Genomic DNA, 14,055 nt, shown 5'->3' with positions numbered 1-14,055 from the left:
GAATCTAACGCTTAGTAGATACTGCTGTCAATCGAGCGCTTAGTAGATACAACTGTCAATCGAGCGCTTAGTAGATACAGCTGTCAATCTAACGCTTAGTAGATACTGCTGTCAATCGAGCGCTTAGTATTTACGACTGACAATCTAACGCTTAGTAGATACCGCTGTCAATCTAACGCTTAGTAGATAGAGTTGTCAATATAACGCTTAGTAGATACAAATGTCAATCTAACGCATAGTAGATACAGCTGTCAATCTAACACTTAGTAAATACGACTGTCAATCTAACGCAGAGTAGATACAGCTGTCAATCTAACGCTTAATAGATACGTCTGTGAATCTAACGCTTAGTAGATACTGCTGTCAATCGAGCGCTTAGTAGATACAACTGTCAATCGAGCGCTTAGTAGATACAGCTGTCAATCTAACGCTTAGTAGATACTGCTGTCAATCTAACGCTTAGTAGATACCGCTGTCAATCTAACGCTTAGTAGATAGAGTTGTCGATATAATGCTTAGTAGATACAACTGTAAATCGAGCGCTTAGTAGATACAACTGTCAATCTAACGCATAGTAGATACAACTGTCAATCTAACGCATAGTAGATACATCTGTCAATCTAACGCATAGTAGATACAACTGTCAATCTAACGCATAGTAGATACATCTGTCAATCTAACGCTAAATAAAAACGACTGTCAATCTAACACTTTGTAGATACAGCTGCCAATCTAACGCTTTGTAGATACTGCTGCCAATCTAACGCTTTGTAGATACAGCTGTCAATCTAACACTTAGTAGATACAGCTGTCAATCTAACGCTTTGTAGATACAGCTGTCAATCTAACGCTTTGTAGATACTGCTGCCAATCTAACGCTTAGTAGATACAGCTGTCAATCTAACGCTTTGTAGATACAACTGTCAATCTAACGCTTTGTAGATACTGCTGCCAATCTAACGCTTTGTAGATACTGCTGCCAATCTAACGCTTTGTAGATACAGCTGTCAATCTAACGCTTTGTAGATACTGCTGCCAATCTAAAGCTTTGCAGATACTGCTGCCAATCTAACGCTTTGTAGATACAGCTACCAATCTAACGCTTTGTAGATACTGCTGCCAATCTAACGCTTTGTATATACTGCTGCCAATCTAACGCTTTGTAGATACGACTGTCAATATCATAGCTCACAAGGAAGAAAATTTACTCCCATTTACCAATATCTTTTTGTACGATAAAAACATACATCTGATTTCGTAATATCTAAATACCTTTTATTTTGATATGGATACTTACATGTACATGTAAATATATTTTCATACATATGACATTTTTGTTAATGTATTGCCAATTTCCAAATCAATGCATAATGAATCACTTGTTGCAATTGTAATATTGGGATATTTATTCTCATCGAAACTCATCAGTTTATGTAATATACAATGTGCATCTATTTGAATTATATTAATATGTTTGATTATCTAAACCTATTTGGGAACTACAAATCTATTTTTGGTATGTACAAAAATATAGAAAATGCCTGAAACATACATACATGTATATACGTATTATACACGTTTAAAACATGACACTATGTAATGGTGATATAAGATGATGATAGCATCTATTCTTTCATACCTACGCATATTGGTGTAATACTGGCTGGTCTAGGGCAATACATTCATGCCGCATGAGGCTGTATGGCATGGCTACCCATGCAATAAAGCCTCGTGACGTCACGGCGTCAACAAAATCTCTATTTCCTCGTTAAAATTTTAACATTTTTTTCCCACAAATTTGACTGGTCTTACTATAAAAGATGCAAACAACGGATTTTTCTTTAAAAAAAAATCACGGAATTTTTCATTTTGAAAAATTGACTTTCAGTCGTGGATTTCTTCGAATTTATTTCAAAATTGTGGGATGTTATAGTTGTAAAATTGCAATTAAACGTCGAGGTATGAAAGAAAAATCAGTGGATACGAAGGATAGGGATATTCTACCCTCGGGATCACAAAATGTTGCAAAACCCTCGGCAAGCCTTGGGTTTTACTAATTTTTGTGACCCTCGGGTAGAATATCCTTCCTTCATATCCACATATGAAAGAGTCTTATATTACGCTATGTGTAACCTGTATGTAGATATATATAATTACTGTGAAAAATATGTTTTATACATTTAATTTGCTTACATAAATCTTTTTTGGTTTATATAATATATTTGGTTTGTATAAAACCTCTCTAGAAAGACCACTTGCGGGTCTGAATGAAAGTGGTCTAAATAGAGGGATGGTCTTAAAACCGAGGTGCGTCGGATTGACTTCTAATCAGTAAGAACTAAAATAGATTTATATAACTTGGATAGATTTGTATAACCCAAATATATTTAAGGCATAGACTTTTATTGTGTTGTGGTTATGAGGGTATAATCATAATGGAGCCCGTGTAAAATTTAGGTAACCCGGCTTCGCCGGGATTACATAATTTCTATAAGGGTTATCTATATTATTAATGTTCTTACACTTTGTATACTTATCTCTTCGGGTTATCATCCATTTATTTGACAATAAATATGTTTTTTATTCCATTTTCACATTACAACCTTAGAAATACAACTTATTGACCTTAGTGTGATAAAGCAATCGACGTCATTCTATCTTGAAATGTTCACACACAACCTTCGAAACACACTCAAAACATCTGGATACTATTCAGGGTCTCGTAAAATGGAACATAACCGAACTGTCACATGTGCTAAAACCCTACTTTATGTAACCTTAAACTGCTACACAGTCCATCAATTAAATGTCAATGCATTACAAACAAAAGACCATATTTATGTAAAAACTTTCGCTTTCTACCATTACAAATAACTAATCACGTGATATACACCGAGACCTATCTACAGCAATTGACAGAAAAATGGTCACTATCGACAGTTTGCCTTCATAGACAGGTTGTTTATATAAGGACATGACAATTGTATATTCATGTCCCCAACGGTCGATGTAAGGTATGTACATATTTGAAAAAAAAAAAAAAAAAAAAAAAAACTTTAAAAGAAGGAGCCGTGACTCTTCCCAAAAAATCATTAGACGGACGACAGATAAATAGTCATTAGACAGATGAAATGAAGAATTTAAAAGGAAAAGAGTAATAGGATGAAAATGTGGTAGTTCAATGTATAATTGAACTTTAAAGTGTAAACGAAGCCAATATCACCACATTTCACAAACACTCTTAATTATTTTTGTTTTATCACAGTTACAGCAGAACGAGAACCATTTAGTGCTCAGATTGAAACCATCCTGCCTAGCTATGATTGTTGTCGATAAATTTGAAGTTTAATTGTTATCTGGCGAGACTTTATTTGTATCAATATGATATGAGTTTGCTTCAGTAATTAAGCTAGCTCTAGACTGCCTTAACACTGCGCGCCTTCCCGGGTGTGTATGCTTAGGAATCATCACTATACCCATGGGAATAGCAGTGTAACATTTAAACAAACCTGAAACGGCGACCTAATATGAGTTGGTCAATTATAAATGGACATTAGGAGGAATTAAACGATACCAGATACGACTGTTAGAGAATATTGTATTATTTATAGAGGGCTAAATAAATATTTAATCGATGACAATGTGTTTGTCATTATCATTGCCTGATGTCGGCTTCAGTCCTATCGCGCTAGTACAATGTGTTCACATTATCTTATATAATCTGAGACCATTAGGATTGTCTCGCTATTAGACGTATAGCTCTCATTTGTACGTTTTAAGCTCATATAAGTTTATACAAGTGATTGATACACAAGATATATTAATGAGTTGTGCGTGATGAGTTACTCATATAAGTCTTTGTGAAAGTTGTATACTGGCTAAATTAATAAGCTACCCGTTTTAATTCAGTTGTTCATATAGGTAGTTTGTGTATATGAGTTGTGAACTAGCTAGTCGTTTTGAGCTGCATATACATATAGCTTAAATAGTTCATAACTTATTTGCGTCATAAAGATCTTCTCTGCTGTGACGTCAAACTGTTCCTATCATTAACTGTTTTTCAATATGGATTTTTGGAAGTAGGAGTTCATACCAAAGTTGAAAATAGAATAAAATAATGTACTTAAGGTTTAACTTCAATAGATTTTTTATGTTATGGAGATATAATACAAAATTCTGAGTGTACTCTAAATAAACCGCGATAATTAATCCTTATAATTCAAATTACTAAAGATAATCTCTTCAATACTCAAAATTCACTTTAGCACTCTTTTGTCTATGAAATCATTACGCCGTAATCTCAGCCAATCAGAAGCAACGTCACAAACGGCGACGCCATTTTTTCCTTTATGCTGATAAAGTATTTTTTAAGCCAATGGAAATGTTCGTAACAAGCCAAATTCATTTACAGTGTGTAAAAAAATAATAACACACAGTCATATAATTATATTTGCTCATTATAGTAGAATATGTTACTCCTTCTTACTTCCCGATTTTTTATATAAATTTGACAGATTGAACTCTTAACAGAAGTGTGTTTTTTTCGTAACAACATCGGTTATTTTTCATCGTTTTTGCTGCAAATTCACGCTATTTTAACTGCACGAAAATAATAATATGAAAAATCAATAGGTTACAATTCTGTGATGGTTTCATTACAGTGAACCTTGAAGTATTTACAGCAAAAATGACCTTGATATGCATACGATTTGAGTTGGAATTTTAAAGGAAAATAGAGACATTTTCATCTATATACAAAAAGTAAAAAAAAAACGCATATTCAAATTTGCCACCAAATGGATAATTTTATAAAACCCCATATATAAATAATTGTATAAACAATAGTAGTCACAATTTCTTTATGACAATTTCAATTAAATGATAACTATTGTTTGGAAAATCGCAAAAAAAGCTATGTGATTAAACAGTGTCCTGAACGAGACAGAAACCTCACTTGAGTACTGTAGGTCCTAAATGACCAGAAGTCCCCGTAGATAAACAGCGCGGTAGTAAGGATGGCGCATCTCCTGCGTTCACATCTGGATCATTTTGTGCCACTATATTATTGATATTATCAAAATAAAACTCATTTTAATGTCAAAAAGACCAGATGTAAACAACGTTCTCATTAATGTGGTCAAAAATGCAATTTCAATTCGCCATTTAGAAATTTCAACCTTTGTTCTGTGTGCCATTATCCCAAAAGCTTTGTTTTTATGGAAGAACAGGTTTGGCCGCATGTGTGTGTTAAATTACCTTTTAACCATTAAACCAATTTGGTTTATTTCCTAAGCTCAAAGTCGTATGTACAGGCAGAATGGGTAATTAAATTTAGCAGCTTATGTGTATTGTCTTCCTAAAATACCTGACGAGTGTTAGGCCGTTAAGAAGCCGTGACCAAAGTATTGAGTAAGCAAGATTTTCTTGACGAAAAAGGCAAACGACTTTTCCTACAAAACACGAAAATGAACCAGCCTTTTTAATGCACATTTTACATTTAAAAACAACTTAGACATTACATTGGAATATTTAAATACGAGAAGTTCCTTATGTAAAGCCTTCTGATTTCTGATAAGGAAATTGACAACATGTCCGATAAATAGTTGCCGAACGTTTTTATAAAACAGCCGACAATGCCTGTTTTGAATATAAGGTGAGTCTTGACTTTGTTTACTGGTAAAAAAAGCTAATAAAAAGTGTTTCAAGTGAAAAAAAAATAGATGATGAGTAATGCGAGTACTACATAATTGTATGAATATAGTATTTAACATATATACGTTTAAAATTGATTTACAATGTATGTGTAAAATAATGACCATAGTAAAAGCTATACGACCTTAACTTAGAGAAATGCGATTCAATAATTTTTTAAGGAAATAAGAAATCAGGTGAAACAAAACACTGTTAAATCAAACGTGTGTATTAGCTATGTAAAACACCAATACATCTATCCAGACAGACGTGAGTCTATTTTGTTCGCGTCGTGTTCTCGTGTTTCTAAAATAAAATAGTAATTAATTATATGTCGAGCCGATAATGGCGCTACTACCGGAAATGAAAACAGAAGCTAGAGTAAACCGGAAATGGCTATCACACTGAGAGAGAATCGCTACGCGCAGGTTGCGAGACAGCACGCAGCTCTTTGGCCTTAGTTTCGAATATACCGTTTCATATAGACAGATGAAAGCTGACCGTGTATGAATCACATTCATTCTACTCTTAAAACAACCGTGAAATAGTTTTCTCCACACCGGAAACTGGTCAATGTCACGTTTCTATTAAATTGTTGTTGTTGTTTTAAATCTCAGTGTTACTGATATTCCTTTCCCTTTGATTAAGCGCGTTATTCAACACACTCTGTTTAATATTAGGAGGATTTATACTATTGTATGCAGACTTCATTGTGATCCAAAACATTTAAAACTCTGGGTTTTTTTTAAACCAATTCTTTTAAAGTTCATAGTTATATATTTTCTGTGTAAATCTGGCTTTAGTGAACAGATATATTTTATTTGTATCTGTGAAGGTCGATCTTATATCTAGTTTTACTTTTTTTTCATATGCAAATAAATTACAAAAAACAAAAAAAAGACAAAACCTACACATCATTAATTAACCGTAGTCAGAAGCTCGGATAAAACAATATTGTTTCCGCCTCCGAGTTTAGATTACACGTGAAACCTTTACAATTTCAGAGTCGAAGACGGTGTCTGCAAACCGCTGGTATAAATCATTTCCAGCAAAGATTCGAGATTTAGTTACATCTCATCTGCTACAGGCTCGGTTATCACTTGTAGTTAAGTGTTGGAGAGGGATTTCACCGAAGCTACTTTATAACGAATTAATTCCTCTCGTTGCAACTAACTATAGAGACTCCAGTTCATAATTACAACAGAAATATCGTATTTTTGTAATAAATTTAAGAAAACGATAAATTTAAAATAAAAGTCATTCGAATACCATTTTAGAATAAGATTATATTGCATTTTTGCCTTAATGACTTTAAACCAAAAATGATTACCCCGTAATGTATTTAACAATCCCTTCTAATTCTCTTCTTTCTTTGTCACTTTAATCTTCCAGAAAATTCTTGTTATTAGATTGAAACAAATTATATTTTGAGCATGTGCAAACATTCACCAATTGTAATCCTATTTCCAAATTTCTCATTTCAATATCACATAGTTTATACCACGGTATATTTGTATCATTTTCATTCTGAGTTCATCATAACAAAACATCGACCATAACCTTATTAGTGTTCTCAAAATAAAAATAAATATTGACCAAATATATTGTCATCAAGATTATCCCCCGGGACATAATTGATTGACAGGTATTTTGTTCTAGGGTATTTACTCAATATGACAAAACAAAATATCGTCTGCTCGTAATTGTAAATGTTACAGACATGTCACAATCCTATATTTTAATTGTGATCATTGAACCATGGGCTCTTCCATTAGGTACGTTGTAACAGTATACCCGAGAGAAAAGCTCTTGTTCAAAAAGGACAACATGGATGCTATCATTTTGTTTCCGTCTCTCGAGCGGCGTCAAATCACTTCATCCTATATAATGTTTATTTCCGCTATTAGAATATCAAAGGGGCTTTTCACACGCTCAAAAAAAATAAAATATATATTTGATAGTATGCTCCGTAACTAGTGATATTTATGGAAAACTATTCCTCAATTTCTACAAAATGTAAGAGAGTAACAAAAATAGATTTTTGTTTGAAAATTAATCTTGACATTATAACCTTGACAGTTTACACATATAGTAATTGTCAATTTACTATTCATTCTCAGTTTCACACAACAGCCTATGACTCGATTTTTATTTATTAATTAATTTATCTATTTTCTATTTTTATTTATTTATTTATTTATTTATTTATTTATTGCTATTTGATTTACATATTACAAAACAATGGTAATTAAAAAAACTGCTATATACGATGAAACAAACGTTATAAGCTTTTTATTTTTTGTGTCATGTAGTACATGCAACATTATATATATTATAAGCCATCCAGCTGAGAAGCTGCATGCTATAACTCTCAGAAACAATACATTCCATTTAGTTCTACATGCACGCAATATACTGCCGGATGAATGATCGTCACTGTAATTAAACAAACTTTGATATGAGAAATCATAAAACAGTATTTTTCTACCATTGACAACATTTTAAATTTTCCATATTTACCCTATACCTTGAAAACAAAATCTTCAAAGATAAACAAATATCTATCAGTTTTTAGTTCATATTTATCAAACAAACAGTTTTGTTCTCGTTTGCTTGCCGATTGGTTTTCATGGCAAAATGTATTCTTTTAAAAGTCAAGAAAATCGAGGGGAGGGGAAAATAATTTGAATTTAGGTCTCGATTAATTTGACTTTTGCTAGAAGGGAAACGTAAATACATTATTGTTGTTTGCGTGTAAACATATGATGGGATCAGCGAAAACTGGTATACTGCAGTGCAAAAGATGTAATAAGCCGTGAATCATGAACCGAACCATATGCGAGACAATCAGAATAACTCAAAGTTTTTTTTTTTTTTTAATACAGCCGCATCATAATCCGATATTCTACAAATCGTTCATATTTATTTATCTGCTATAATTTATAGGAACAGATTGCTTTCTTTTTAGTTTTTGTTTTAATATGTATCTTCTTTTTATTTTCACACCTTTTCCTTTGATTCCTATATCAATAATATTTTGTCTAATGTATTGCAGGAACTCATTGATATAGTGGAATAAAATCGGTTTAGGAACATTTCCAAAAATACTCTAAATAACGATATTTGTATAATTGACAGCTAATACAAACCATTAAAACAGGAAAACTATTGGTAAGTGTTTTTATTCCCATATCTTTGTATCCTACAAAGCGATTTCCATTACGGCGATTTGTTTATCCCACTTCAACATGACGTATAATACATCATATTTCAGAATAGCTATTAATCGGTCAAAATACATAAATGCATACAGGACGAATTTATTGTAGACGTTTTGTGGCAGAATTTAATATATAATATTTTATACCCATCAACTAGAAATGTTATCCCTTATTTTTATCATATTTTTCAACACACGGTTTACATTTATTCCGGTTCTAGCCGGCTAATGGCGTGATGGCACCATGTGATATCAAATTGTTTCTTAAAAACAGCAGTTAATTTCATAAAACAAGATATTCAAACACTATAGAAGATAACCTTATCTACCCGCCTGTGGTAAATAATAAACATTGTACCTAAACACTCAGTATCCTGGTTTATTTCGGAACTTATATAAGATAGGTTAGATAAAACGTGACCTTACTATCTTTATACTTTGTCCCATCAGCTCACACTGATGTGAGGATACGCATTGTTTTCATACCAGTTATATGTTAAGTGGATATTCAGAATTGAAAAAAAGAAACCGAATTGACATCTACATTAATTGTATACCAGAAATTGATATAAAACTATATAATTACTTCATTTATTGACTGGGATGAATGATAATAGGAAATTTTATTGTTTTCTGGGAATTCGAAGTACTGAGTATGTTTTCATTTGACTAAATGATTGATACACTGTAACTGTACTGTTAAGTAACGCCATCATTAATTGTGTTTAAAAAAAGTCTAACTTTAGTGTGGAATATTTTTCACATGCGTACTTTTACTCTTCACTACGTATGTAATAGATTAATCCATTGTACAACAAAGATATTATCAGGTCATGCTAAAACGGGTATTTGTAATTGTGACCAAGAGGTATATAGGTGATTTACATGTCTAAATAATCATCCCGTCAATATTTAAATTTTAATTTTCTGTAGTGAATTTTATTTTAAGAGAAAGCATCAGAATATCCCATTTAATGGTTATTCATTTCTCAGAAATGATATTTCTTGATAAGGATTTGTGGAAACGACATTCACAGATTATAAAGATGAGATTTCCCTTTAAGAAAAGTTCATTTCGTGCAATTGATTTCAATTAGATGAAAACAATACTGATTTTAATTGAGTTAATTTACAAAGTGCTTTTTAATTAACATGAGATAGTTCTAGATAAGAATGTGAGTTTCCTGTACAAATACCCACCACTGAAAGAAGACTCAATAATTTCAGTTGAGTATTTAATTGCACTGGAATTACCACCATCAATCGTTATAACTGAAACATTGATACATAATCAGCACTCTCCTAGTACATTGTTCGATTTGTTTTAATGAAATAACGATGGTTTATCTTGAGTAGATAAACGTTTTACATACAAAGTTGATTTCATTTCAGATTTACAAACGATGAATTTATACCTTTATAAAATCTTCTTACTGTCCCCTTTGATTTTTGTTGAAATTAAATTTTACTATCTACACGAACGGAAAGATTTAAATCGATCCAGATCTTTGTTAATGAAAGTTTAAATGATTCAGCTATTGAGATATATACTGATGAATGCTGCCAGCTTCTGGCAGTTAAAGTCCACGGTTGACACGATAACAATGTCAAGACTGTTATTAGCCAAGCTCGAGTACAGTCCTAATGAGATATACTATCATGCGGGTCTTCAGTTCTATCAATTGTGAGAATTCAATTACTTTTACAAAGGGACAGTGGCCAAAGTTTCTAACGGTCTGGGTCATAAACACTATTGGCACGCGTACCTGTGGTTTATAGGGGTTATCTACGGCGGGGGGATGTATATTCTCAAAGTATAGTGGTACTACAGCCAGCTGTCACAGCCATTCATTAGGTCGTGTGATTCCGATGTAAACACGGAATTATCTCATACCATTTATGTATCTTGCACATATCAAACATCGTTATAGTAGACATAGTGTAACTCAATATAAGTAATGCTTGACCTCAAGTTTTATTCAACGGACAATTTTGTTGTATATTTTTCCGTATTTTGCCAGGAAATATTTCCTAATTACTGATGTACATTTTGACATTGAAGATGTCATTCCAATTTGGCGACAAAGATGCAACATTAGAAACGTATACCTATCTAATCATCGCTTCTTAGCTAATGATCTGTATAAAACTAATTATCTTTGTTTTTGAGTAGTTTTATGTGTATGAAATTGAATGACTTGGTGTCAAAGTGGGATAAAATACTGTTTAAAATAAAATAGATGTAATTGTTTCCCCTTATAGTGCGACATCTTTAGGATGTAATAGTAATAAATGTGATGGACTTTAATTGCATGACATATTTAACAACAAAGATCCCGTATCCACTTTTTCTGCGTAATTTCCGTCCCCATCTACTGCGATGTTTGTCGGTTGAGTACCTTATTACACTAGTGTGACCTGTACCAGCGGTGGGAGAGGCGGGATTAATGTGTTGTATTTATACTGAGTTACTGTAGTCTAAAACTAAACATGAGTGGAGGATTATTTGAGAAGACATAATGCCAGTTTGTTTCCTATCATTCACACTCCGACACAGATAACGTGTAGTTAGAAGCATCTTCACAGTTGCTTCACTTCAAGATGCTTAACATCACTTTTAAATCAATAATTTTAATCAATCAGGAATATAGAGAATTAAACGATTTGAAATATTATGAAACAAATCAATTCACTTAGTATTTTTATATGAGGATCTTGTGGCGACCCGACATATGTAGCTGATGTTGTATTTAAATCAGCGTGAGTAAGGATGATCTGTGCGCCTATTTATCTTCGTAAACAAAAATACTTATACGATTTTACAAAGACATTTAGATATGTAACCTATCATAAAAGCATATGCTTTTTTACTTGGACGTGAATATTTAACTGTCAAGGGAATGAAACACTTACAATTCAGTAGTACGTTTTCCGAGCACGAAAAACCATGAGTGTAAACTGCATTCAAAGTAATTTTAATTACCAGGTAAGGCGAACGTTAGTGAATAGTGCGTGTTTCATACACGGCTATATAGCTGTCTATAATGTACTACATGTACCCTCGGTTGTGAGGTACAAACACGTGCTTTTTCTACCGGGTTTTCTGTTCATCGATTTCACTGAATAGAAACAGACATGTATACCAGTATTAAAAACAATTTCAGAATTGAATCCCATGCCTTAAAAGCACCTTGTTGATAAGTGAAATTCAAGCGTCTATCTGACAAAAAAACACTTACCTGAACACAAAAATCCCAAAAGGAAGATCACGACTTCAAGCATCTTGATGACGAAGATTATCACTCTTGATGTAGACAACATGTATGCTCCATTCGTTCCAGTTAAAGTTTAAATTTATTGAAAACAACTATTTAGCTCTGGTGAATATGGACAATGAATAGTGGGGATGATGATATCTATGTGTGGTAAACTATACACTTTCTCCTTGTGTATCACGTTCAATATGGAAACTTGTTGAAGAGGTGAGCAGTTATTCCCACTTGTAATCCGTAAACGCAATCTAAGATCTCGTACATTCCATGGAACTATAGCCTTAAAGGTCGAATGTTACATGTAACACACGCGCAAAGACCGCGCACAGCGTCGCCAGATATTCAGATGAGAGGAAATGATAAAACAAACAAGTTTTCAAAACCAAACAGTATCACACGGCAAATTTACATAAGAGATGATAAACAGAGAGATGACTTTTTGTGAATAGGTATATACATATACGTAATATAGTCACACCGTTAGGGAAATATCACCGAAAAGGTCGACTGAAGCATACATAACCTGTCATGCGCTACAGTACCGGTATAGCGTTATTCATTAGGAGCGTGGCGACCACCGGGTATTGATGATAACTTTTCCACCAACAATTTACATATTCGCTTTGAGTAGCCCGCCCTCGTGAAACGTTAGCATTGTAAGGTTTGGACTTTCTGGAAGGCCGACAGCCAATCGCTGGTGACGGGCGGTGGGATATGTAAGTTCGGCATGAGCGGGCGTTGTATTGACTTTAGACTGAAGTCAGTAAAAGGGATACCAATACCACCAGCAGCGTCTGGCTAGGCAGTCGTATAGACGTCTGACACAGTACAGGCCGACTATAGTAAGGCATTCCCATCTGGATTGAGTGCACCCATGACATTTAGATGTACCTGCCATGTCAATGTGTTGTACATACAACATACAAGTCCCTGTCTGTGAAATATAAGGATATCAGTGACACTGCAGGGGAAGCAGAATTAGATACTGCTTAATCTCGTAGATTTGGACATGCGGAATCTTCAAATAGAATTGTGTTGTATAGTGGACAACTGGAACAACTTAATTTATTTACCTTCCTTCTGTCAAGTGCCTAGTAAACAAATATTGAAGATAATTTCTAGCCTTTTGCGATACACTTTGACTTTGCATACCAAAGGGGAAAAAACAACAGAATGCCATTATGTAATTGCAGATTTGATGTTAATTGAAATGCAATACCTGGTTTTTTACCTGTTGTTCTTCATTCAATAATGGGTAACAAGAAACAGAGGCCAAATCTCTAAATTCTGTGTTATATTGATTCTATCCGTTTTCCATTGCAATATTACTGTTCAATGAAGAAGTTTGTTGCGCATGCTCCAAGAAAATGTTCCGTTTCTAAACCAGTAGTGGTCCACTCTGTCCTTCATTAATAACTTGAACAGTGGATATGATTAAAACAACATTGAAGCTGCTAACTTCAAGAATGTATTGACATTGATGTGAATGTCATACTGTCATCAGAATTTTCCATGGTTTGAGAATACTCACGTTTTAACATGATAACACATTGATACAACATAAATGATAGTTAAAAATTATATTCCAAACTAATAAGTTTGGCACATTGTATGATTTCTTTGGAGGGTTAACAGCCATTAAGGACGTGCCAAATTTATGAGATGGGGAAGCAGGAGTACCTTAAGAAAAATGAGACATCAAGTGATTTGTATTCGAGAGTACATCCAAGAATTTCCTCTAGTCTACGTTATATACCGTCAATTGCCGTGACGTAATCATTAAAAGTTTTTTTTTAAATGTAGCAACCTCAAAAATGGAAACATTACCATTTATAGTACATAAAGACGCTCGATATAACGCTTCAAACGATC

General features: G+C 33.3%; 1 pseudogene; it reads right to left on the bottom strand.

Annotated features, from left to right (window-relative positions):
* LOC138333669 (limbic system-associated membrane protein-like) overlaps positions 1-12,866 on the bottom strand; it is a 114,597-nt pseudogene extending 101,731 nt beyond the window's left edge.
* Between the last annotated feature and the right edge of the window lie 1,189 nt (positions 12,867-14,055).

This window comes from Argopecten irradians, chromosome 10, assembly GCF_041381155.1.
Source record: "Argopecten irradians isolate NY chromosome 10, Ai_NY, whole genome shotgun sequence".
In the NCBI taxonomy this organism is placed as follows: domain Eukaryota; kingdom Metazoa; phylum Mollusca; class Bivalvia; order Pectinida; family Pectinidae; genus Argopecten; species Argopecten irradians.
The sequence above is the reverse complement of the archived record's forward strand: the minus strand, read 5'-3'. Positions and strand labels throughout refer to the sequence as shown.